Source organism: Puma concolor, chromosome B3, assembly GCF_028749965.1.
Source record: "Puma concolor isolate L17-30 chromosome B3, mPumCon1.1.hap2, whole genome shotgun sequence".
Lineage (NCBI taxonomy): Eukaryota > Metazoa > Chordata > Mammalia > Carnivora > Felidae > Puma > Puma concolor.
In genome coordinates this window covers 31,201,141-31,228,955 of record NC_141672.1, presented here as the reverse complement: position 1 = coordinate 31,228,955, position 27,815 = coordinate 31,201,141, and the positions used below count along the sequence as shown (strand labels likewise).

General features: G+C 42.6%; 1 protein-coding gene across 12 annotated transcripts in view; it reads left to right on the top strand.

Moving 5' to 3' along the window:
- RGS6 (regulator of G protein signaling 6) overlaps positions 1 to 27,815 on the top strand; it is a 599,839-nt gene that overhangs the window by 15,013 nt on the left and 557,011 nt on the right. Inside the window, exons 1-2 of one of the 12 annotated variants that reach the window (XM_086709360.1) lie at positions 15,112 to 15,418; positions 15,515 to 15,592. The exons of 2 other annotated variants lie outside the window; for them this stretch is intronic. The gene's annotated coding sequence lies outside the window, so the exon portion shown is untranslated. Of the gene's footprint in view, positions 1 to 13,657; positions 13,860 to 14,016; positions 14,563 to 14,757; positions 14,932 to 15,111; positions 15,419 to 15,514; positions 15,593 to 17,040; positions 17,334 to 27,815 lie in introns of those variants that run through there. 9 more of the 12 variants (XM_086709358.1, XM_086709367.1, XM_086709365.1 and 6 more) reach the window with 9 other exon arrangements.

Below are 27,815 nucleotides of genomic sequence, written 5' to 3'. Positions count from 1 at the left end.
TCGCCTGTGTCGGGGGTCACATAGTCCAAGTGATAGGCCTCATCACAGAGAGGCTGCTGGGTTGATGTCACACACCCTCTTCTCCTGCCTCTGCTTTCAAAAGTATACATTATATGGGCATCTGGGTGGCTCAGTCTGTTAAGTGTCCGGCCCTTGATTTCCACTCAGGTCATGATCTCATGGTTTGTGAGTTCAAGCCCTGCATCAGGCTCCACATGGATAATGTGGAGCCTGCTTGGGATTCTCTCTCCTCTGTCCCCTCCCTCTCTTCTCTGCCCCTCCCCAACTTGTGGGCGTGTGCTCTCTCCCTCAATAAATAAACTTCAAAAAATGCATTAAAAAAAGAATACATTATAGCAGCTTGGCCGGGAAGAGATTTTCAGCACCACTCTACAAATGGGGACAGAAGTACTGAATGATTAGACTTCACCAAGGTCAAGCAACAGGGATTTGGGAGAAATGGAAACCACAGTGGTTTCTACCTGTGACCCCGGGAGCCCTCATGGTCAGTAGAAGTCATGGCCTGGGCAGCAGACCCCCATGTGGCCCAGCTGTTCCTTCTATTATTATGTTAGTTCTGAGTGTTCGTCAGCTAAAAAAGCAATACCAATCAAACAAGTGCAAAAACTCTGAAAAGCGCCATGAGGAAGAAAGCAGGGCAGGAACCGGGAGAGCTGAGTTCTGTTCCAGCTGTAATCTTTGCTCAGTGCTTCTTGCTTCTCTCTGGACCCGTTTCCTCATCTGCAGAATAAGCTGCAGCCTCACTGCAGATGTTAGCACGCAGGACTTCTAAGGTCAGGTGTCTTCTTGTCAATTCCAGCCTCTCTCATAGAAGGCCAACTTGGAAAACGCTTTAACTGAACGCTGTGTGGTGTGGTTCTTAGATTTTGCAGCTTGACTCTCTCCCATTTGGGAAACCCGTCTCGTGTTTACCAACACAGTGCAATTAAAGAATGAGGCTGCACTCACCGTTTACAGGCTTGTTTCCATTTTTTCCATTTGCGACACTAAATCAGTTGCTGAGCCCTGATCCCATGAAAGGATTAGCTAATAGATTCCTTCTCTTAATTTCGCCTGATTTTAGAGGCCTCCCAAGAGAAAGAAAATGCATAGTTTATTGGGATGGGGTTTTACTGCCGAAATCTTTTACTTTTTAATTGCGAGGAAAGAGATACAAACAGACCTGGTTTACCCAAAATAATTTTGTGTTCCCATTTGAGTTTGATATAGTAGTTAAAAAAAATCTCCTACTTAAAAATACTCTCTCGGGATAAATATTTATGCATGTATATTTTCTTAAACCTTGATCTTTTTCCATTACATAAAATAGTTTTCATTCCTGGTATGCAATTCTATTAAACAACCTATCATCTCAAAACTAAGCATGCTACTAATTTCCCTGGGGATTAGTTTTTAATCTTCATTTTAGCCAATTGTTCTATTTCTTAGAGATAATATGATTTTATTGCATTTTAAGATATATATTTAAACAAAAGGCAAATATTATACATGGTAAGTGGGAATGGGATTGGGTTACTATGATAAAGGTTTGTTTGAAACCTACCTGAGGTATAGGACAGCTCTGGCTTCTAGACAGTTACATTTAAAGTATTCAATTTCTGGGCACCTGGGTGGCTCAGTCTGTTAAGTGGCCAACTTCGGCTCAGGTCATGATCTCGCGTTTTGTGAGTTCGAGCCCCTCGTCAGGCTCTGTGCTGACAGCTCAGAGCCTGGAGCCTGCTTTGGATTCTGTGTCTCCCTCTCTCTCTCTGCCCCTCCCCTACTCTCATTCTGTCTCTCTCTCCCAAAAATTAATAAACATTAAAAAAATATATAAAATAAAGTATTCCATTTCTTCTCCTCTTCTTGGTTAAAGAATAATTTTTCTTTTCCCCAGAAAAGGAGGTTCCTAACAAAATTACACGTGACCCACCCCAGTGCTGGGATAAATAGGAAAGAGACAAGGACCCATTTCCTTTGTGGTCGTGCTCCCAGAGAAGGTTGGGGAACTCCAGATATGGTGTGGATTCTGTCATCTGTGGCTTGTAAATCCTCCAGAGTTGCTCCCAACTTCACAGCTGAGCCTCAGAAGTGGAGAAGAATGAGGGCTGGTTCTTCCCTTCGCTTGTCCCGATTTTTCTAGGGGGGTTTTCCAGGGGCTAGGGAAGGCCCTCTCTGCTTCCTCTCTAGGGCGGGAGTCCTCGAACTCTAAGCTGTATCTGAACCACCCGAATTAATCAGAGTGCGTGGTACCTCACTGATTTTTAGCCCCATTGTATGTTTCTGATTCAACAGAATTTTAGGGATGAGAAACCAGAGTTTTAACCTGCATGTCACCAAGATGTACATGCGTTAGTGAAGTTTAGTGAACAGATAAGCAGGCAGTTAGTTAATAGTTGAAGTATCCTAGTCAGGAGTGCCTAATTCTAGGAGTAGTTAGGGAGTTTCTAGAGACTCTCATCTGAAGCTCGTGTGTGTGAGGGGGTGGGCTTACTAAACACGATAAGCTAAACATGGCTTCAGTTATCCATATCCCATCAACACCAGAGGATTTGTTCATTAGCACAATGCACATCAGAAATATTTTTCATGGGTGAAATCAGTGGGACTCAAAGTACGTAGCAAGGCCAGAAATATTGCACAGGTAGCGCACCTTTGCATGAACAGGATGAATTAATTGTTCTAGGTTTAGGAAAACCCATAACACCTGCTAGTGCAGACCAAGGGCTTTGCAATCTGTCGCCCCTAGGGCTGAGGAGAACAGGAGACTGAGGTGCTGATTGATCTGTGCTGGTGGTTAACATGCCCAAGGCAGCTCAGCAGCAGTATCATCCAGACCAAAAGAAATTTGGGAATTACCTTTAATTACTGTTGTGGTCCCAGTTTGCTGTACGGTAAGCATGCTCCTTATAAATAAGGAAAGTTGAGGGGCGCCTGGGTGGCGCAGTCGGTTAAGCGTCCGACTTCAGCCAGGTCACGATCTCGCGGTCCGTGAGTTCGAGCCCCGCGTCAGGCTCTGGGCTGATGGCTCGGAGCCTGGAGCCTGTTTCCGATTCTGTGTCTCCCTCTCTCTCTGACCCTCCCCCGTTCATGCTCTGTCTCTCTCTGTCCCAAAAATAAATAAAAACGTTGAAAAAAAATTAAAAAAAAAAATAAGGAAAGTTGAGATATCAACAGTGTGGCGAAGGTCGGTATGGAAGACAAACCCCAGCACGGAACCACCGAGGGTGGGGACTGGTGAGGAGGGCTGATGGTTGAGTGTGCATGATGCAGCTGAGGTCTACTGCAGAGAAAGGGGGGACGTGGAGACTTCCTCAGGCAAGGAGGTCAGAATGGAGAGAAATAGGAATAAGAAGGCATTTTGAGTTAATTGAAAAGAACTCCGAGATCTTTCTTATAAATCGTTCTCATGAATGGAGAAAAGATCAACTTGGGGCAACCGCTCTTAGAATAGCGTTTCTGGTCAGGGTATTTTAAATGCTAATTACTTGCTTGGATGTATATTAAATATGAGCAAGTAAATACCAATGGACACACTTATATCTCACTCAGATGCAGGTTAAAATCCCTTAGTTCCTGGTGCTCCAGCTGGAAGCCTCATAAGAAAGACTAGAACAGTGATTTTCAGGGGGAGGGGAAGCCCCATGGGTTTGTATCAGGACATGTGCGTGTGTATGAGTATGTGTAATTAACACAAACCACATGTTTGGAGAAGTCTTCCAATCTTGAACCCGCTTTGCTGTCTGCAGACGCTGTCACTGCTACAGGAAATTCTCGAGGTTCCATGACTTTAAATTCCACCTATTTAAAAAAAAAATGTTTATTTATTTATTTTTGAGAAAGAGAGAGCGAGTGCATGCACGCAGGGGCAGGGGGAAGGGCCGAGAGACAGTGAGACAGAAAATCCCAAGCAGGCTCAGGCTGCCTCAGTCAGCACAGAGCCCGACACTCTGGAACACAGCCTGGAACTCACCAACTGTGAGATGGTGACCTCACCCCTGATCAGAAATCAAGAGTCGGTTCCTTAATGGACTAAGCCACCCAGGTGCCCCTAAATTCCACCTATTTTTACGTCCGTAGCCCCGATCCCCCAAAGTACCGCAGAAGCCCCCAGCAGATTATCCATCAAGTCTCATTGGTCATAACTCTACAACATAGCCACAGAAATGGAACTAGCATGAGTAGTTTAGTCTAACAAAGATCCACTCTGGTGGAAGTGGTATTAGGTCTTCTTAGTTATAGCTGCCAGAAGGGGGGTGGGGAAGTCAGCAAAGAAGAAGGAGAGAGTAGAGGAGGGGTCAAAGATGGGTATGGCTTGGGAATGGGTTTGGTAGACAGCCGTGTCTGTTACGGTCTATTTTTATGTTCTATCTATCAGTAAAGTTCAAGTGGGTCATGGCCTCCTGGGAGAATAGCATATCAGAAGCGTGATACTTATCAAAAGAACAGCTGGTATGGATAAACAAAATGTGGTATATCCATATAATGAAAACACCACTTGGCCGTAAAAATGAATGGACTCTTGCTACATGCACCATCACGGATGGATCTCAAAGGCATGACAAGAAGCCTGACACAGGATGACTGTGTACTATATGATTTTGTTTATATGACATTATGGAAGAGGCAAAACCATAGGGATAGAAAACAGACCAGTGGCTGCCTACTAGGGGTAAAGGGAGGTGACTGGCTACAAAGGAGAAAGAAGGAACTTTTGGGGGGTGATTAAAATGTTCTAGAGATTAAAGAGAAAACTACTGCTGGGTCTTGGGGGATGGTGGGAAAAGGGACAACATTTATTGCAGGAAAGTTCATTTTGAGCAGAGGATACAGTTCTGTTATCTGGAGAAACAGGGCCACCTGTCCAGGCTTTGGCTTGGACAAATGGCACAAATTTCATTTCTATGTTCTTTAGAATGTCAATGAGGAGTTGGCAAACACAAGATTCTGAAGAGGGCTGAGGATACCCTTTGAGCTGAGCTCTGGTTCTTGAACACCTGCAAAAGGCCTTTGGATTAAAATAAGGTTCTCCTTAAGAAGAAGGCTTTGCTATGTTTTACAGAGGTTGCTATGTGTTCAATTTCAATGTTCTTGCTTTTGGGGGCTACCTGTGGTCTTAGGTGACTGGGACTTTTGATAGAGTTTGTAACTGACAGATTTTGCCTCAATAAAGGAGCCTTCTTATTGAAGTACCTGCCTTACCATTTACCATTTACCTAAACAAACATGCCTGTAACTGAATTTGATAAGCTGGGAATCCCAGCACCTAGCAGCAGAGGATTGGGGGAAGGGTGAAGACTAGATATTTTTGGTTGAGAGGACCTGTCCAAGATTTCAAGTCCTATCACATGAGCAGCTGCCTATTCTGTGACAATTCTGACCACAACCTCTGGATGGTAGTGTCTGAAATAATGTCTATGAGGTTATCTGATGAGGACGCTTGGTCCAAACAATTGGTGTGAACAGAATCCCATGATTATTTTGGGAGCTGTCGTAGGTTTTAAAAAAACTTGTCGTTGATGTAAATTTTCTCCCATGTGTATTGGTTATATATATACACCTCCCTGTATCCCTATTATTAAGCATGGGGCCTTTGTAAATACACATTCCATTCTGACCAAACACTACTTCTGAGTTTCAGACATCACCATTCCAGCATCATGACATAAACACATCCATCCCCAGACACACAATTTTTAAAATTGTGGATTAAGTGCTAAACTATCATCATGAATTGCATGGCCTTTTCCTGAGAAAGAGATTACGCAATTAGTAATAAGAAAAATGCTGGGCATTCTATGAAGGAAGCATCCCATAGGCTGTGGGTCAGTCACAAACTGTCAGAGGAGGTAACTGAGAATACATGACCACTGGTCGACCCTCGAGCTGGATCTGGGCAACTGGAGACCTCTCATTCCTCCAGTATGTTTGGAATGTATGTTTTGCCCACTGTTCCTGCACTAGGAGCCATTTAAAGGATGAAGCTTTGTGAGAGTAATGCGTGGTTGAGACCATCTGAACTGGATATGTGGACTGGACCCTGTTGAGGCCTCTGCATGAACTTTAAGATTCTGGCAGGTGGGTGTGGAGATCTACTCATCTTGTGGCTGGCTGCTCAAGACAAGCCTTGTATGTGAGTTCCCTTGCTTATTAAAATTGTCACCTACAAATCTAGAATGTCTCTTTTCTTAGTCGCCTTGCCCTCCATTTATAGAGGACAATTTGCAAACCAATGCAAATTTTTGTTCAAAAGCAGATTCCCTGGTCCCCTCACTAGAAATTTCAACTGAGGTCTGAGGTGGGGTTCAAGAATCTTTATTGCTGTCTCTTCAGCAAGTGGTGCTGGGAAAACTGGAAAGCGACATGCAGAAGAATGAACCTGGACCACTTTCTGACACCATACACAAAAATAAACTCAAAATGGATGAAAGACCTAAATGTAAGACAGGAAGCCATCAAAATCCTTGAGAAGAAAGCAGGCAAAAACCTCTTTGACCTTGGCCGCAGCAACTTCTTACTCAACACGTCTCTGGAGGCAAGGGAAACAAAAGCAAAAATGAACTATTGGGACCTCATCAAAATAAAAAGCTTATGCATAGTGAAGGAAACAGTCAACAAAACTAAAAGGCAACCGACGGAATGGGAGAAGATATTTGCAAGCAACATATCAGATAAAGGGTCAGTATCCAAAATCTATTAAGAACTTATCAAACTCAACACCCAAAAAACAAATAATCCAGTGAAGAAATGAGCAAAAGACATGAATAGACACTTCTCCAAAGAAGACCTCCAGATGGCCAACCGACACATGAAAAGATGCTCGACATCACTCATCATCAGGGAAATACAAATCAAAACCACAATGAGAGGGGCGCCTGGGTGGCTCAGTCGGTTGAGCTTCCAACTTCGGCCCAGGTCACGATCTCACCGTCTGTGAGTTCGAGCCCCGCGTCGGGCTCTGTGCTGACAGCTCAGAGCCTGGAGCCTGCTTTGGATTCTGTGTCTCCCTCTCTCTCTGACCCTCCCCCACTCATGCTCTGTCTTTCTCTGTCTCAAAAATAAAATAAAAACATTAAAAAAAATTAAAAAAAAAACCACAATGAGATACCACCTTATACCTGTCAGAATAACTAACATTAACAACTCAGGCAACAACAGAGAAAGGATCTCTTTTGCACTGCTGGTGGGAATGCAAACTGGTACAGCCACTCTGGAAAACAGTATGTAGGTTCCTCAAAAAATTAAAAATAGAACTACTCTCCGACCCAGCAATTGCACTACTATGTATTTATCCAAGGGATACAGGTATGCTGTTTCAAAGGGACACATGCACCCCCATGTTTATAGCAGCACTATCAACAATAGCCAAAGTATGGAAAGAGCCCAAATGTCCATCGATGGATGAATGGATAAAGAAGATGTGGTACATATATACAATGGAGTATTACTCAACAATCAAAAAGAATGAAATCATTTACAACTACGTGGATGGAACTGGAGGGTATTATGCTAAGCGAAATTAGTCAGTCAGAGAAAGACAAATACCATATGACTTCACTCATATGAGGACTTTAAGATACAAAACAGACGAACGTAGGGAAGGGAAGCAAAAATAATATAAAAACAGGGAGGGGGACAAAGAGACTCTTAAATATGGAGAACAAACAGAGGGTTACTGGAGGGGTTGTGGGAGGAGGGATGGGCTAAATGGGTAAGGAGCATTAAGGAATCTACTCCTGAAATCATTGTTACACTATATGCTAACTTGGATGTAAATTAAAAAAAAAATAAACAAAAATTAAAAAAAAAGAATCTTTATTGCTAAGTTTCATAAATGCCTCAGGCAATATGGATACTGTGGACTTCAAGCCACCCCTTGAGGAAGACCCTTTTAAAAATAGCCAGGAAATTAATTTTCTGTCAAGATTGAACAGGAGGCAAAATTTATCCAGAATCTTTTCTCCTTTTATTGTGAAAGTGCAAAGTAAATAGCCCTTAATTCTCAGGAAAAGAAAAGACTACATTAAGAGTGAGGAAGAGAAAATGTGGGGGTCTGAGGAAAAGCATCATGAGCTGTCAACTGTCACAAAGTCACAGCCCTAGGAAGTAGGCCACAGGGTGCCAAGTCTCCTCTCCTCTGCAAATCGACTGCCACGCACACACGCACCAAATGCACTGACACTAACCAACCATATTTTCCCATCGTCACCTGCCAGTGTAGTCATCGCAACTAAATTGCCAGCTTGTTTTTGTTCTGTTCACTTTGTCACCCAGTTTGAGAGCTACACCACGATCAATTCTATTGCATACTTCCCTGCAACTCCTCACTGGGTAATGAGGTCATCAAAAGATTTAGGAGTTTACCTATAAATGTATTTTATTTTATACTTTAGAGGAGTTTGGGGGAAAGATTCTTGTACACAGCATGGCCTTCATAAATGATTGCTGAGCGAATGAATGAAATGTTGGGCCGAATCCCATTATTGTATATATTCACAAAATAGTAGATCAAATCATATTTTCAGTACAGCTAACAGTGAGCTGAGTCTTAAAACCCACAGTGAACGCTTTTGAAAGTCCAGATGATTTTCTGTTGTTATTTTATTGTTTTTGTTTTTTGTTAAGGAGAACAATTATATCTTGATACATTTTGGAAATTTTTATTTTTAAATCATTTTAAATTACACAAAAGTTGCCAAAAATAGTTCAAAGAACTGCCTTATATTCTTCAAGTTGTTAACACTTCTGAATCATCTGAGAGTAAGCTGCAGATATGAAGCCTCCTTACCCTGTCATACATCGGTGTGTAGTTTCTACAAGCAAAGACATTCCTAAATAACCACAGCACAATCTCACATCAGGAGAATAACACTGATCCAATGTAATCTAATAAAATCCACTAAGTTTCACCAATTATGCCATTACGTCATTTATAGGCCTTGGATCCTATTAAAGATCACCTCTTGCATTTAGTTGTCTTGTCTCTCTAGTGACTTTTAATCTGCAACAATTTTTACTTTCATAGCCTTGACATTTTTGAAGGATACATGCCAGTTACTTGAATTTCTCTCAATTTGCATTTGCCTGATGTTTCCTCATGACTTTTATATTTATGCAAAAGAAGTACTACTGTGTTCTTTTCACTGTATTCTATCAGGAGGCAACATGAGGTTGGTTTTTTCCATTAGTGGTTTTTATTTATGTAAACTTTTGCCAGTTGATTAAGATGGTATCTCCCAAATATTACAGTTGTAATGTTAATTAGTAAGCGTGCTGTCTTTGTTAATTAATAATTAATGGTCTGTTCATGAGAATTAATGACTATTTTTAGGGACATACTTTGAGACACCGTAAGTATCTCATTGCTCATCAAACTTTTACTCACCAATTTTAGCATCCATTGTTGATTCTGGCTTGAGTCAATCAAAATGATGGTTGTAACATTGTGATTTTCTACATTCTATCTTTCTTCCTTCTTCTATTAGTTGTATTCTACTAGTAGAACTTTCCTTTCTCCTTTATTTCTTTCTATCAGCATGGACTCATCTCTATTTTACTCAAAGGTTACAACTTGTTGCTGTCATTATTTATTTTGATGCTTAAATTGTCCTAGATTTGGCTGATAGAGACCCCTTTAGATCCTATATTCTTTGAATGTATCTCCATAATTCTTTAAGTACCTTTTCATTTTCCTTGCACAACAAATTATTCTGGTTTTACCCACTACACCATGGAGCCATAGTTCTCTTTGGTGGAGAATGGTATTTAAAAACCAAAGTCTGAGTATTAGGTGTGTTCATGGCTACTGGGGTACTATTGCATTTAGACTCTCTCAGTGAATGGAACTAGGAAACATACCAACATATATATGCACATATTCATATATTTTTCTATCTTTTCATCTGTGTAAAGTAGAATTCATTTCATACCATCTTCTTTAATTTCAAGCCACATCACTGGGTTTATTCTAATCTTTTCTCTTTTTATATCTGTAATTCCCTTCTCCAACCGTGACAAAACTGCCTACCAATATCCTTAATATATTTACTTGTTTGTTCAATTCCTGGTATGTAAACCAATCTGTTGGCCATGGTAGCAAAAAGTATGGCCTGTCTCTATGAAGTTAATTATTTTTATCATTACATATATATATAATATTTATAATATAAATATATGTTATATTAAAATTACATATAAGTTATATATAATAAAAATGTGTAGTATATATGTCTATGTGTATAAAATATATACACATACATGTATACATATGTAATTATTTTATTGAATTGCAAATTCAAATTTATTGAATATAAGTAAATATGTATAAATTTTATTGAATGGTAAATTAAAATTTATTGAATATAAGTAAATACATATAAAAATATCTGATTATATATAATAATCAGCTTTACTGATATATACCATGAAGTTCAAGGTGTACTATGTGATGATTTGATACACGTGTATATTGCAAAATGATTACCACAGTAAGGTTAGTTAACACTTCATCCCATCACAAAATTACCACTTTGTGTGTGTGTGTGTTTAGATGACAATTAAAATTTACTCTAACAACTTTCGAGCATAATACAGTATTGTTAACTATAGTCATCATGTTGTACATTAGATCCCTAAAACTCATGCATCTTATAACTAGGTTTGTACGCTTTGATCAACATCTCCTCATTTTTCCAATCTCTTGGAAACTACCATTCTATATTTCTATGAATTCAGCTTTTTTAGATTTCACAGTGAGCTCATACAGTGTTTGTTTTTCTCTGATTTATCTCACTGAGCATAGTGTCCTCTAGGTCCATCCAAATTGTTGCAGATGGCAGGATTTCCTTCTTTTTGTATGGCTAAATAATGGCTCGTTCTGTGAAAAACGCCGTTGGAATTTTGACAAAAATTTTGGTAATAATAGTAAGTGTGTGTATTTGTGTGTGTGAGATCCATTCATGTGTCAATGGATAATCAGGTTGTTTCCATGTCTTGGCTATTGTAGAAAATGTTGCAATGAACATGGGAGTGCATATAGCTTTTTGAGTTAGTGTTTTCACTTTTGGGGGGGGGGATATATGCCCAAAAGTGGAATTGCTGGATTATTTGGTAGTTCTATTTTTAATTTTTTGAGGAAACTCCATAGTGTTTTCCATAGTGGCTGCACCAATCTACATTCCCATCAGCAGTATACAAGGGTTCCCTTTTCTCTACTTTCTCACTAATACTTGTCTCTCGTCTCTTTGAAAAATAGCCATTGTAACAAGTGTGAAGTAATATCTCATTGTGGTTTTAATTTGCATTTCCTTAATGATTAGTGATATTGAGCATTTCTTCATGTGCCTGTTGGCCATCTGTATGCCTTCTTCGGAAAAAATGTCTATTCAAGTCCCTCACCCATTTTTTACCTGTTTTTGTTTTTCTATTGAGTTGTATGAATTCTTATACTTCTCATCAGATATTAACTCCTTATCAGATAGATGGCTTGAAAATATTTTCTCCCATTCTATAAGCTGCCTTTTCAATTTGCTGACTGTTGCCTTTGCTGTGCAGAAGCTATTTAGTTTGATATAGTCCCACTTGTTTATTTTTACTTGTGATGCTTGTGTTTTTGGAGTCATATCCAAAAAATTGTTGCCAAGACCAATGTCAAAGAGACTTTCCTCTGTTTTCTTCTAGTAGTTTTACAGTTTTGGGTCTTACGCTTAAGTCTTTAATCCATTTGGAGTTAATTTTTGTGAGTTGTGTAAGATAGGGGTCGAGTTTCATTATTTTGCATGTGAATATCCAGTTCTCCTAACATCAGTTAATTCTTGGCTCCCTTGTCAAATATTCATCCACTGTTTACATGTGGATTTGTTTCTGGGCACTCCATCGGTCTATGTGCCTGTTTTTATGCTAATACCATACTGTTTCGATTACTATAGCTTTGTAATATAGTTTGAAATTTGAAATCAGGTAGTGTCATGCCTTTAGCTTTGCTTTTCTTGCTTTAGACTGTTTTGGCTATTTAGGGTCTTTTGTGGGACCATATACATTTTAGGATTCCCCCCCCCCCCCCCGTTTCTGTGAAAAATGTCATTGGAATTTTGACACAGATTATGTTGAATCTGTAAATGGCTTTGGGCAGCATGGATACTTTAACAGTATTAATTCTTCCAATCTATGAACGTGGGATATCTTTCCATTTATTTGTGTCTTGTTCAATTTCTTTCACCAATGTCTTGTAATTGTCAGTATATGGATCTTTCACCTCCTTGGTTAAATTTATTCTTAAGTATTTTGTTCATAAGTATTTTGTTATATTTGAAGACCTTTCTTCAGATGCACCTGAAGCTCACTGCTTATACTTCCAGATGGTTGTTCCCTGATGCCTGATCCTCAAGAAGCTGCTGGTCTCAGAAATGCAGGGCTCCCCTTAAAAGGAAGACCCCCCTTCCCATCCCCCATCTCTCAGTAAGAAGCCCATTCTCTACCTGTTCCAAACAGCTGCAGCCAGCTCCACGCAGATGCTTACACCAAATACACCTGGGAACAGAAATTTTTCATATTTTAACAAAGGAAATAACTGGGGCATCTAATGGAATTACATTTTACTCATTAGGTTAAGTGTGGTTTCCTTTGGTTGCAGGCTTTCTTCCAGGTTTTGGTGGCACCACTTTTGTGACTTAGCCCCAGGTAATACATATACCTGCTTGGGTACGTCCCTATTAAGCAGAAGGGTCTGAGGGCTGGGACCGTTATTTTATCAATTTCTAGTGCTTGGCAGAGGGTCTAACACAGGGTAGGTGCTAATTATTGTTAATTGGATGAAAGAATGAATATGTCCATTAGTCAATATAGAATGGTGGGAAAGGAGATTTATCTTGGGAAGGAGACATTAAAGTTCAACCTGTGACCCACGTGGATGAAGACAGGTCATCCATCTTTAGAATTCTTTAGATATTTTATTTCGAGTTTTTGTTTTCCTGGTAACACTACACAATTCAAGAATAAGTTATTCTTTTTTTTTTTTTTAATTTTTTTTCAACGTTTATTTATTTTTGGGACAGAGAGAGACAGCATGAACGGAGGAGGGGCAGAGAGAGAGGGAGACACAGAATCGGAAACAGGCTCCAGGCTCTGAGCCATCAGCCCAGAGCCTGACGCGGGGCTCGAACTCACGGACCGCGAGATCGTGACCTGGCTGAAGTCGGACGCTTAACCGACTGCGCCACCCAGGCGCCCCAAGAATAAGTTATTCTTGATATTGGTTACATTGACATTGCACACTGCTCCCATGGTGACCATCCAGTACCAACAATGTTGTTCCATTTTCACCTGCAGTTTCCTGAGTTTTTAACCAAATATCCAATTTCAAAGATCCCACATTAAAGAATGTCTTCAGTTCAAGTTACCCTTTCTCATTTTCTATCTTCAACCTTTTCCTCTTTTCCCCAAGAACGTCTGCAGAGTTAATTTCTCTTGAAAATTCTTTCGTGGTGTTCCAGATACGAATGATCATAAAATACTCCAAACACAGCATGTGGTGTAAATGTTGAATCGATTAAAATGACGAGGTTAGTCACAATATCCCTGACGATCGCTGTGGCCCATTTTAATTTAGAGGGCGCCAGCTACACGTCAGTGAGAGACTGAAAGCTACCGGGCAAACCACTCCGGACCAGGAATCCCTAAGACAACCCTGACACCGCTGAAGTTTCCAGACGCGGCCAGCTCTCGGGACTGACAGAAGGAGCCTCCGCATCGCCGAGCCAGTCTTCCAGTTTTCTCGGCAGCAGATAAAGTGCCAGGAATTTCTAGGCTTTCCCTTCCTCGGGCAAATCCCAGTCTGCACCGTCCGAGGCGCATAGGAACAGGTGAGCCGAGAGGCGGCGCCCGGGGGACGCGCGCAGGTGCCTGGGCCCCGCCCGGCCCCGCCCCGGGGACCTCCCGGCCCCGCCCCGGGCCGCCCCGGGCCGCCCCGCCCCGCCCCGCCCCGCGCCACTCCGCTCCGGGCCCAGGTGCCGGCGCCCAGGTGCGCGCGGCGCGGGGCTGCAACTCTGCCCGACACCCGACAGCGGGCGCCGCTGCGGCGGTTCGCGAGCGGCGGAGCTGAGCTGAGCTGCTCCGGGAGTTGGGGCAGCTCCTGCGCCCGGCCCTGCTCGCAGCGAGAGCTCCGCCCGGCGCCGGCATCCCCCAGCTGCGGGAGCGGGCGGGCGCCGAGGGGGCGGACCGACCTCCGCGGACCCCGGCGGCCTGGGGCGGGCGAGGGGCGAGCGCCGGAGATCCCGAGCGCCCCGCGCCCCGGCACCATGCGACCCGCCGCGCCTCCTGGCCGGCCCCGGGCTTCGCTCTCCGCTCCCTAAACCCCGCGCTCGCCACCGCGGCAACTCGCAAAGACAAGGCGGGTCGCCGGAGAGCAGCGGGGAGACCGCCTCCGACGTCCCCTCCGCCCCCCAGAGGCTGCCGGTGCCTCGTTCTCCGGGCTTCTCTAGCTTTACCATGAACCTGGCGCAAGCTTGGCTTTAGGAGAAATTCAGAAGCCGGAGGGGGAGTCAGTGCAATTCTTTGGTTGCTAAGGTAATTGTAGTTGTGACAAAAACGGGCAGGAAACAATTGGGGGAAAAGAGGTTTTAAAACGGTAGACACCCTCCCCCCCGCCCCCTTCATATGTGTTGATTTCATTTCATCTCCTGGGTGTGGATGCTGTCCATTTCGGATGCGTGACAGGTGTCGGGCTGTGCGTGTGTGTGCAGTTTGGGACTGTAGAGGCACGAGCTTACATAAGTGGTTAGGCAAGCTGGCGTGCGGACTTGTGTGGGATGGGTGCAGGTCTGCATATAAATCATGTTCCTGGGTTTCTGGGTGCGAAGCGCTCAGTGACTGGGGCCAGCGAGCAGAGGGTACGTGCTCTTAGGTACTTCCAGTCTTCCGATGCTGTGATCGCAGGTGGGGCACCTTTACCCCAGAAGCAGGCGTTCATTAACTTTTTCTGTGATAAACCTCGCCCTTTTGCGGTTTGCAAGAAGGAGCGCAAGCGAGTGGTGAGGTGGGGAGGGCAGGGGTGGGGGCGGGGGTCTGTTCTTCGGGAACTGCGGCAGCAAAGAGAACGGTAGGTAGGTATTCGCTTTCAGAGGGCGACCGCTAAACTGTTGGCGTGAACAGCTCGTGTTTACCGTCACCGTCAGGCTGTAAACGTGGCCCGGCGAGACGGAAAAAAGTGACCCAGAAAATTTAATTTTGTTCAGAATGAAAGATGCTTTTTAATTTTATCTTGTTATTCGTTTTTAATTTGATGGAGCAGGAACGTGATTTGTTTCTCTCTTGTTGGGAGGAGTGGCATTTCTGCCTTACAAATTGAAGATATTTTGGGGCTTGTTGTTGGCTTGGGATTGTTCCCTCAGCATTTATCAATGCTTAGAAGCTGGATCCGCAGGTAGTTTGTAATCGATACCTTTTAGCAACCCCAAAGTAAAACTGCAAAAATAAGCAGTCTTAGACCAAGCCCAACATTGGACCCTTTTCTCACCAGAAGGGGATGAGAGATGGAAGACGAAGAACCAGGCTTCTAAGTGTCCGGATGGAGTTACAGACGGAGCCGCAAGTTTGTGTATGTTCTGTCAGAAAGTGTTTGAAGGGACACTGTTAATAGGTTTGGCTTCCTATGTTAACAGCAAGGCTTCTCTAGATCACTTTTCATAGGCGGATGGGTAATTCCAGGGAGTGGGACCTGGGGGTTGGAGAAACTTTCTGTAAGCTGTACATTCTTTATCATGATGTGTTCTTAGTCTTATTAATTTGTTAATTTTGCAATGGCTGAGACTGCTCTGTGACAGAAAGTAAGCGGAGGACTGAGGGACATTTGAGGCTCTTTGGGGATGCGCTTCTGTAAGTGAAAGCTTGCATGCTAAACAGCCAAACCCAAGATGAGAAGTTCTTTCTGAGTTCCCTGATGGTACCGTCGAGCCAAATTGTTGCATAAGTATGGTGATCTTAGATACTATAAATGTTGAGGTATTATATATATATTATATATATGTATAATATAATATATATTACATTATATGTATAATATAGTATATATTATATTGTATGTATAATATAATATATATTACATTGTATGTATAATATAATATATATTACATTTTATGTATAATATAATATATATTATATATTTATAATATAATATATATTATATATGTATAATATAATATATATGTATATATATGTGTGTGTATTCCCTCCCCCCCTCCATAACTCATTCTTTCCTGAAGGCATCTGTAAATTCTAGAAATATCAGCTATTGTGGGTATTCTGGTACAAAAGGTGGCCACTAGGATTTCCTTTTTGTTTTTTAATTTTTTTAATGTTTGTTTATTTTTGAGAGAGAGAGCGAGCCAGCAGGGGAGGGGCGGAGAGAGAGGGAGACACAGAATCCAAAGCAGGCTCCAGGCTCCACACTGGCAGCCCAGAGCCCAACGCAAGGCTCCAACCCACAAACCTTGAGATCATGACCTGAGCTGAAGTCAGATGCTTTACCGACTGAGCTACCCAGGTGCCCCAGTATTTCCCTTTCCGTTGCCATCGCATTGGTTAACTTTACTTCCATGTCTCCTTTAAGAGACTTTAATTAACAGTGAATTTATTTTGCTGAGAGTTTTAGTAAAACAGTGCTAGTTTTTCTTCAAGCGATAAATCTGTCTTATCAAGTGAAACATTACAGCAGTGCTTTTGCGGCAGAAATGTCTCTTTAAATGAGACAATCCTTATTTATCTATTTTTTTTTATGATTCATTGATTAAAAGTAACCAACATAGATATTTTTTAAATGAGCAAACATTTCTTGAGAAAGAAAAAAAATTAAAGGGTATTGGGGACAGTGAAATTTGCCAGTAATTTTGGATGTCTTTTTTGTCCACAGGGACAGAATTTGATGTGAAAGTGGGATCCTTCTGTTTCTTATTTCTTTGATATTCTCCCATGCATTTTGTCCCCTGCACTGCTAAGACTTTGCCAGGAATTGCTGAACATTCTGTTTTGTGCTAAGGGTTAAACATCAGGGTGATATGAGTAAGGAACTATGTGTCATATCAACGTTTTTCAAAAAGGATGCTCTTAGAGATTTCAATAAATGTTTCCTTAGCTTCACAGTTAGCTTAATTCACAGTGCTTTGAACCTAGGAAAGCATTTAACCTCTTCCTTTTCAGTGCCAGCTAGAAGGAATATATTTCCTGAATTTCATCTCATTGCAACATATGGCATGATATAAATAATTACTACACACACAGTATCCTGCTGTATGGAGAGAAATGGAATTACAAAATAAACCTTCGTGTTCAGTGATTTGGAGGTAACATTTCAAAGACAAGTTTTACTTTTCTTCCTTGATTACCAAAGTAATATATAACCATTGGGAAAAAATTCAAGAAAATACAAAGAAAAAAGATTTGTAATTCTCCCATGGATGGTGAACCACAGTTCACATTTCTGCATGCTGTATATTTCTCCAGATTTTATTCTGATCACATTATTAATTGTATTTTTTAAATTTTTAATTAAAAATTTTTTCTTATTTTAGAGAGAACAAGCGATTGTGATGGGGGGAGGAGCAGAGTGAGAGAGAATTTTAAAAAAAGTTTTTTTAATGTTTATTTATTTTTGAGAGAGAGAGAGACAGAGCACAAGCAGGGGAGGGGCAGAGAGAGAGAGGGAGACACAGAATCTGAAGCTGCCTCCGTGCTGACAGAGCCTGACACGGGGCTTGAACCCACAAACTGTGAGATCATGACCCGAGTGGAAGTTGGATGCTTAACTGACCAAGCCCCCCGGGGCACCCCAGAGAGAGAATCTTAAGTAGGCTCCACACTCAGCATGGAGTCCAGCATGGGGCTTTATCCCATGACCTTGGGATCATGATCTGAGCAGAAATCGAGTTGGACACCCAACCAGCTGAGCCACCCAGGCACCCCCGTTCACTGTGTTTTTATACTTCTCTCCCCCAGCCTCCCAAATTTTCAAATCTTGTAAATGGAACTTGGATGTGCTAAAGGTTTAGTAAATTACTACTAGTTTATTGGATGATTTTGATAGAGGAGATTTAAATTTTTGTTAGTGGTTCTTATTTTCAAAGAGAGTAGTTCCTCTGTTTTTCCGTTTTCTTTGAAAAATGAAGGTTTTTACTTTGGTTTGGTAATACTTGGGACTTCACATAAGATTTAGGGATTAAAGCATCAGAAAAGAAAAAGAACCTTGGCCTTGTGTAGGGTGGGGTGTGCATGTGGAGGGACGGATACCTGAGTTCTGGTTTCATTTTCTCCACCTCATGTGGCCTGTGGCCTCTGGGCCTCTGCTTCAAAAGATAAATGAAACTTCCAGCTTTAGTTAGTAAACTAACATATTTGTTGTTTTGACATGTGATGAGGATGATAGTTGTTTGAAGTGGGCTTTTTCAAACACAGGTGGCTCGGGGGTCAACCCCAGAGTTTCTGATGTAGTGGGTCTGGGGTGGGGCCTGAGAATTTTCATTTGTAACAAGTGCCCAGACGCTGCTGCCTGCACTGATCTGGGGACCACACCCAGAACTAGATGCTGTGCTCCTTGAGGGCAGAATCCCTGCCCTCTTTTCTTTGCATCCATCTGCCCTAGTGTCCCGCCAGGAGGTTCACTGTAAGTGTCGGTTTTCTCCGTGGGAAAAACTTTCTCCAGTAGTCAAGATAAAAAAGATAACCATCCAGAGTCTGGAGCCATTAAGTCTGTAGTAAGAGTACTAATCAGTCATGAAACCCAGTTCTTCAAACTGCAAGGGAAGCAAAAGTGCTTACAAGTAGGTTGTTAAAATGAACATTAAACCTAATGAGTTACCTTAAATAACAGCTCAGAGTACCTGCTTGAAATGTTACAAACTGGAAGGCTCATGCATGCTTCACTGTTGCCTTCCGGAGACCTATAAGAGGCATTTCATTTTCTACCGCATATACATTCCAAAAAGGGTGTGTATGTGTCTAGATTCACTATGAATTATCCCAACTACCAAAGCAGGTCAAGGAAACAGTGGCCTAGACTCCTCCCTCCAACCCCCGGCCAAAAGGTAGAACAATGCTCATTAGAACATGGCAAAATGGGGACCTAAGCTTGGAGAAAACATTAACCTGTGTGAGTCCACAAAACTGATCAGTGGCATCACGAGAAATCAGATCCAGGCCTGCCTGACAGGAAAGGGTGTTCTTTACCACATTCCTCTATGGACACGGAGTGAATCCATTTGATGGCCGGGAGATTGCAGGTAGCTGAAATACCCCAGTCACAACTTTTGGTCATCCTGGTGTGGCTACTTCGTGACTAGAGAATTAATCCTTCTACTTAGGCGTTAGAAACATAGGGTGCAGAAAACCTCCATTTTTATGGATGGGAACTGAAAATGTAACTATTTGAATCTGGACAAAGTAGATGTTCACAAATGCGTTGTGGTGGAGACCCACTTTCTTGGCTTTTCTAAGTACTTAGGTAAAACCTTTAAAGGAAAAAGCCAACCTGTAAGTTTTTGCAGGGTAGAATCCTCTTAGCCTAGTACCTGCCCCACCCAAGAAGCTATTTTCATGCCTGGGGTGATTCACACCTCTAGCAAAGCCCTTCAAGGCGAGCTATGCCTGAACCGGCTTGAGCAGGAGCTAGCGGAGGCAGCCCTCACTCTGAAGTGCCTCAGGCACCTGTACTGAGACCTGGCCAGCCCTGAGCCCTGACAGAGACCTGTGACCGGTGGCCCTTAAAGTAGGACAACAGGCAATTTAAAACCCCGTTGATTGTGTTTCTGAACCTCAATTTCCCCATCTGTAAAATAGGAATAACAGAATGCCCCTTGAAGGATCAGTAGTTGGGAGAAAATGACAACTTGCCTAGCATGCTGCACGGAGGAGGCACAGTGACCCAAGAAGGCGGACCCTGTCACACCAATTGTCTATTTTCTAATAATTTTGATTACGAGTTGTTGGTTTGCAGCCCTGGAAGTTTCCCAGTAATCTGAAACCCACCTGGGTGCAGGAGGGCAAAGAGACCCAGGGAAGCATTCACTCCAGGTTGGTAGGTGGCAGCGTTAATTAGCAAGGAAACTTACATAGGAGCTTTGTCCGGAGCAGCTGCAAGATAAATAGCCCTCTCCATGTGGCACCTGGGTGGCTCAGTCGGTTAAGTGGTGAAGCGTCCACTCTTGATTTCGGCTCAGGTCGTGATCTCACAGCGGAGCCTGCTTGGGATTCTCCCTCTCCCTCCTTCTCTGCCCCTCCCCCACCAGCACTCTGTCTTTCGCTCAAAATAAAAATCTCCGCATTGAATTGCCTGCCAGAATCGTAGGGGTTTTGTAGGAGCCTTAATGGCGCTCAGGTATGTGTTTAGTCCGGATGGAGCTCAGCAGCGCCTGATTCTCCCAGGGTTATGCCCTTGGAGGTGGCTCCCACTTTGGGAACCATGGGCAGAGCAGACATGCCAAGGACTGGAGAGGGGATGAGGAGCCTCTGAGTGCCCACGTCCCCCTCTCAGGTCACCCGGTGGTCCTGTCCTCTCGATGACCTCCTCCAAAGTGAGTCTGTGAGGACTTGCCTATATCAGCCTAGCATTTGAGGGGACTCCCAAGTCCCTTGGAGAATCCTGCTCCAGAGTGCTAAAAGTGGATTTGAGAAGGTTCCTAGAAAATAGGTGGCCCAGACACTAGGTGGAGAGGGTGGGGTGGGAAGGATCTTCCTCTGCAGTAGCCAAAGATGGGTCTGTTTCCTTGAGCCTAAAGGCCATTAATCATTAGCAGGAAGAGAGGTGAAAAATAGGGGCTGCTGCTACATGGCTGTCTCTTAGGGCGGCTTGTGACCCATACTTGAAGCAAGGCTGTGCAGTGTTTTTCCTCTGTACCTTCGGGATCTCTTACCGTGTTGGGCAGGCTAGGAGTTGGGTGAACGTTTGCTGAGTACAGTGGCAGCTCCGGTGGGTGAAAATGGGAGGGAGGATGAACTAGTATTGACAGAGAGAGATGGACTGGTCTGGGTGCAGGTACATGGGCTGGGGCAGGTGTGGATGCAAGGTACCCCATTCTAATTGTTTACTTGATTTTGCCTGCCTGGGTCACCTTGGATTTATGATATACTGAGGCCCTCTTCCTGGTTTGTAATTATGCACTAGTATTTGTCTCTCCCTCTGCCTATGGGCTTCTTAAAAAATTTATTTATTTTGAGAGAGAGAAAGAGAGAGAGAATGAATGGGGGAGTGGCAGAGAGAGAGGGAGAGAGGGAATCCCAAGCAGGCTCTGTGCTGTCAGTGTAGAGCCCAATGCGGGGCTGGATCTCACAAACCGTGAGATCATGCTCTGAGCTGAGATCAAGAGCCAAACGCTTAACCACGTAACCGACTGAGCCACCCAGGTGCCCCTGTTTGTTTGTTTTTTCTAACCATGATTTTATCCTGTACCCAGCACCAGACCACACACATAGTCAATGCTTGGGAAAGCACTTGTTTGTTTCCTAAATAAAAAGTTGCCAAGCCTGCAAAGCTATGGATCTGTCATGAAAGAGTGAAGTGATATTGTTCAGCACTTGTAAAGCTTTTTTGTAGATCACAGCCTTTTAAAAAGAATTAGGTGTAATTACTCCCATTTTATAGATGAGAAGACTGTGGCTGAAGCAGAGGTTTAGCCACAAGCCGTACGTCAGGTAGTTATTGAGTAGAGAGAAACTGAGGGATTTAGATTTAAATCTTACCTGATCACAGAGTCTTGAGTCTGATGTATCACAAAATGGGGGATAGACAGAGACCCTACCCTCGAGATCACTTCAGTTGTCATGGAGAGATATTAGCAATAAATAGAAAATTAACAATGAAGGATGTTAAGTGACAGTTGAGGGAAAAAATGCATGGAATTTTGTAAGTCAGATTAGGTAGCAAATAGATGACAAAGACAGTAAGTGCAGTTCAGTGTGGAGAGAGAGCATTGTAGCATCAGACCTGGTAGAGACAGGCTTTGAGAAATCGGTAGAAATTTCATAGGTGAAGAAAAAAGACAACAGCGAGCTTTGAACGTGGAGGTATTGATAACGGCTTAGTAAAGCAATTATTGTTCTTCAGAGTAAGAACCCATTTTTTTCTTGAAACGTGGGGCCCTCTGACCCATTTTTGATAGAAACATGGGTACCAAATTCATGGGTACCAGGAGTTTTTGCTAAAAGCAAGATAAGCCACCCATGTATGATGATGAATGAATGACCCTGAACCCCAGGGTTGGGAAGCCATCAGGGACAGGTGAGGACTGTGTTAAAGCAAACTCTATGTTCTTCTCAGAAAGCCCTGTTGTCGCCATCCATTTTTAATCATTAGCAACCAATTTTAATTAGAAAAATATTGTGTAGATGTACATTGCTCAATCCAAGCAAGACACTTGTTTGAGCTGGCTTTGTTTTTTATATGTGTGACCTCTCTAGAAGAAAGACAACAGCTAAAAAAAAATGTCCAATGTCTTTTTCCCTCAAGCTGCTACGTAAGTGCTACTGTGTTCAGATTCCAAACCAAGCAGGAAGATGCCATTATATTATTTTGCTGACCGTACATCCTAAAACAAAGACTGATTCAGCAGCTGGTCAAAATAGAAAGGATGCATTCACAAAGAATAAATTTATTGATTATATTTTAGATTTTTTTTTTTTTTTTTTTTTTTTTTTTTTTAGAGGAAGGCACTTTAACTTTTAGAATGGCACATAGTTTAGGAGCTTGGCTGCTGACTTCTGCTGGAACCCCGGGGTCTGTGACATTGGGCAAAGTAGCTTAACACCATTGATCTGCATTCTCCCCAAGTGCAGAATAAGGCTGAGAAATTGTGCTTGCTGAGGGCATTACCGACGGAGAGATTGTTCCTGGATGTCTCTGGTTTAGTCAGTTCTTAGTTGGGCAGGGAGGGGGGTTCCTTCCCCAGGTCACGGTTTGTCAATAAATTTATTCTTTGTGAATGCATCCTTTCTATTTTGACCAGCTGCTGAATCAGTCTTTGTTTTAGGATGTACGGTCAGCAAAATAATATAATGGCATCTTCCTGCTTGGTTTGGAATCTGAACACAGTAGCACTTACGTAGCAGCTTGAGGGAAAAAGACATTGGACATTTTTTTTTAGCTGTTGTCTTTCTTCTGGTTTTTCCCTGCTTTTCACCTGGCTTGTCCTCATCGGCAATACGTCCCACTAATGAACACCTTTTTCTAGATGATAATTAATCAGGCATGGCTCTTGTTACCAAGAAGTTTAAAATTCTGTGGGGAGGGGGAGGAGAAACAGGATGTGTTAAGATAAGCACACATAAATGGGATAGGGGAGAGACTATGGGGAGATTTCATTGAAGATGTTGAGTGGACAAATTGGACATTTGATAACCAATGGCTCTGGGACCTGTGGAGATGGGAGCAGGGGCCAGAGGTGGCCAGGGTGTGCTTGCGGCATTTCAGTTAAGTAAAAGTACAGGGGTGACAGAGTGTGCAAAGAATGTCCCCCTATTGAGAATCAGATCCTTAAAAACCTTTCAGGCAGGAAGTCTATGTTGGTGAACTTAAAACTTGAGGGGCAGCAGAGACGGGACATCTAGGTAGTAAGTGAAACTGTTTAAAATAAATATTTACATGTACCAAAAGTACAAAGAGAAAACAAAGTAGATGGTGAGTGACATTTTCCTCACCTTATGTTGGTAACAGAGGTTGTGCCACAGCGAGTTTCTACTTGTTGCCATCTTCCAGGAGATCGCTCCTCGGCAGTGAAACGCTTGTAAGAGGGTTTGCTTTATTAGAGCCATGCACGGTTCCCATGCAAATGGGCCTTTTCCTGTACTGTGTCAGGCTCTCTGTCTAGACATTCGGTGCCTTTTAGACTTTCTGACTGCCAGCTTGACCACGGACTCCAGTAGCTTCCTGTGGCTCAAGGGTAAAGTGGATGAATCTTGGGATAAACCTTATTTAACTTGCTCGGCATAACCGATTAGGAAGCTCTCAGATGTCTCACCCCTATGCGTAGGGTATCAAGCTTCATGCCAAAGCATATGCTGTCAATTCCAGGTTTTCATTTCTTTGGCTTCCTGTAGCTTTCAAAAGCTTCTCTGCAAAAACCACTTCCCCTGCCTGCCATCTGCCTTACAACCTCCCTCCCTCACTTAAAAAAATCTGTGTCTAAGCCCCAGTTTCTTGTCTTTTTAATGATCCTTAACGGGGAATGACCTGTTGGCTATGAACGACATATTTGGAAGTAGATTGGCTTAAGTTGAATTTTGCTTATTGGGAATCCTTGGTTGGGATAAGTTACTTGGGGTTGTGACTGGACATGTTGTTGGCCATGGAAGATGGACAGTGATTGACAAGACTAGAAATTCAAATTGGGGCCAGTCTATTAGGGACTTGAATGCCACACGCATATAGCGGTGGTGATGATAATGGAGATTCAGGGCTTTCTGGCATATAGAAAGAAAAAAAAAAACCCAAAGAACTGAATTAAAGCAAATTTAAGCCAACTCAAGAAGAGGAACCTATGTGACTTCTACATCTGGGAATTCAGGCCTGGCTGGATCCAGAGACTTAAATAATGCCGTCAGCATTCTTAACTTGATACTTCATTGTCTTGACTTCCTCCTTTGGTGACACTAGAGAAAAAGAAGATGGTCACGAATATCCCTCCCCTCACATCCTTTTCACACTGCCCCTCACAGGGAACAGGGTCTTCGTTCTTCCAGTGTCCTTCTGTCAGCCTCAGGGAAAGCCCCAGATCAGTCCCAGTGGTGCAGCTTGATCTAATCAGCATGTCCCATCATACAGCATCCTCTGGCCAGAGTAGTCCACGGGCCCACCCTTCCCTAAGAGAAGAAGGAAATTTGATAGCAAAAAATATACGGGGCAACCAGAAGTAGCAGCCTCAGTCTTCTAACCTGGCTGAAGAACTTTGGGTTTCATTTGTTGGGCAGCAGAATAAATGCAGAGTGTTTCGGCCACTGTTTGAGAGCTCTGAGATACTTTATAAGAGTTGGAAATTTCTCATTATCCAAAATAAAGGTTTTTTTGGATAACGCGAAAGATTTCCTCAATCGTGTGTTTCTTTCTTTTTTTTTTTAATGTTTGCTTATTTTTGAGAGAGAGGGATAGAGACAGAGTGTGAGGAGGGGAGGGGTAGAGAGAGAAAAACACAGAACCTGAAGCAGGCTCTAGGTTGTGAGCTGTCAGCAGAGAACCCGATGCAGGGCTCAAACCCAGGAACCACGAGATCATGACCTGAGCTGAAGTCAGACACTTAACCTACTGAGCCACCCAGGTGCCCCTCAACTGTTTGTTTCTAATCTCGTTTCCTTTCTATACCAGCTTCCTCATTCAAGGATTACCGCTTCTGTTCTGTAGCTGCCGCACAAAGGCCAGAGTGAATGTATACAGTGGTGACATGACGTCACCTACAGCCCTGCAGTTATATGTGCATGGCTGTACCTGAGACAGGTCAGTGCCACCTTGAGAACAGATGCTGTATCCTTCCCCCAGAATATTTGCGCTGTCCTTTTTTTAAACATGCAATTTTAGACGATAAGATACTCACAGAAGAGTACGCAAATCATTGCTCGATAAATTTTCGAGCAGTAAATACCTCCGCATTATCACTCCCAGATCAAGAGATAGAATGTTACCAGTCCCCCCAGAAACAACCCCATGCACCTCCCAGTAACTGCACCCCCACATTCCCTAGGGGTAACTGCTAACCTGATTCCTAATACCATGGTGTTCCACATCTTGAAACGTATGAAATATATACGGAATTATACACAGGTATACATACCGCCTTTTTTGTGGCTTCTTACGCACAGCATGGTTTGAGCCATCTGTGTTGTGGTATGGAGCAGTCTACTTTTTATTGCTGGGTAGCCAACCACTTTGTAATATCTTACAAATTGTCTATTCATCTGCTGTTTGTTGACAGGCATTTGGGACGGTTCCAGTTTAGGGCTGTGAGGAATAATGCTGCTGTAAATGGTTTTGTGCGTGTGTGTGTTGGTGCACATATGAATGCATTTCTGTTGGATGTGCATGGAAGGCTGGTTTGCTGGGGCATGGGATACATATGTCCAACTTTAGTAGATTCTTACAGAGTTTTCCTAAGTGGTTGTAACACTTTCTATTCCTCCTGTCACTTGATGAGTGTTTAAGTTTTTCTACATACGTGTCAGCACTTGGGATTGTCGGACTTTTTAATTTTAGCTTTTATGGTGGGTGTGCAGTGGTGTCTCATTGTGGTTTTGATTTGCTCTCGTTGTGCCTTTATAATTTTTTTTTTGTCACTTTCACTTAATGTCTTGTAGTCGCTGTTCAAGTTGATTGTCTATTTTAAGATTGGATTGTCTTTTTCTTATTGATTCGTAGGAGGTTTTTAAAACATTTTTTATTATTAAAAATTTTTTTTAAAATATTTTTATTTATTTTGAGACAGAGAGAGAGGGAGAGAGAGAGAGCATGAGCAGGGGAGGGGCAGAGAGAGAGGGAGACACAGAATATGAAGCAGGTTCCAGGCTCCAAGCTGCCAGCACAGAGCCTGACGTGGGGCTCGAACTCACAGACCGTGAGATCATGACCTGAGCTGAAGTCGGAGTCTCAACCGACTGAGCCACCCAGGCACCCCTGTTTTTTTTTTAAACAAATTTGAATGCAAGTGTTTTTCCCAGTCATAGGTATTTAAAATATTTTTTCCCATTCTGTGGCTTGCTAATTAACTCTCTTTTGATGAATAGGAGATCTTGCTTTATTTATTTAAAAAAATTTTTTTTAATGTTTATTTTTTGAGAGAGAGAGACAGGGCATGAGTGGGGCAGGGGCAGAGAGAGAGGGAGACACAGAATCAGAAGCAGGCTTCAGGCTCCGAGCTGTCAGCACAGAGCCCGACGCGGGGGTCAAACCCACAAACCGCGAGATCATGACCTGAGCCAAAGTGTGACCCGACTGAGCCACCCAGGTGCCCCTGGAGATCTTGCTTTAAATGTAATCCAATCTGTTAACCTCTTCCTTTATGGTTATCGTTTTCTGTGGCTGCTGCAGAAATTTTTGCTCACCCTAAGGTTGTGAAGTTATTTTTCCACTTTGCAGAAGCCCTGTTGTTATGCCTTTATATGTAGGTTGAAGATCCAGCCGAGGTTGATTTTTTTATCTATGGCATAAAAAAGAGATCCATGTTTATTTTGTTTTCCATATGTATATCCAATTAACCCCTGCTCTGCCTATTGCCCTGTCTGCTTTCTAGTCCCTTCTCTTGTTCTTTTTGGCTCTTATACTGATCCCACCCTGTCTTAATATAGCTTAATAATAAGTCCATATCTGATAGTGTATGTCCAGTTATTTAAGAATAGCTTGGTTATTCTTAGACATTTACATTACTGTATAAATTTTAAAATCCTCTTTTGATGGGATTTTGAATTGGGACTGCATTAAATCTCTAGCCCAATTTAGGGAGTAAACTAATGTCTTTAAAATGTTGACTCTTTCTATTCACTAATATGGTATATCCCTTGGGGTGCCTGGGTGACAGTCTGTTAAGCGTCTGACTTCGGCTCAGTTCATGATCTCTGGGTCTGTGAGTTCGAGCCACACGTCGGGCTTTGTGCTGACAGCTCAGAGCCTGGAGCCTGTTTCAGATTCTGTGTCTCCCTCTGTCTCTCTGCCCCTCCCCCACTCGTACTCTGTCTCTCAAAAATGAATAAATGTTAAAAAAATTTTTTTTTGAAATACTGTATATCCCCTTTATTTATTTAGGGTTTTATCTCTGTTAGTGTTTTGTATCTTTCCATGTGGTAAATGTATTGCACCTCTT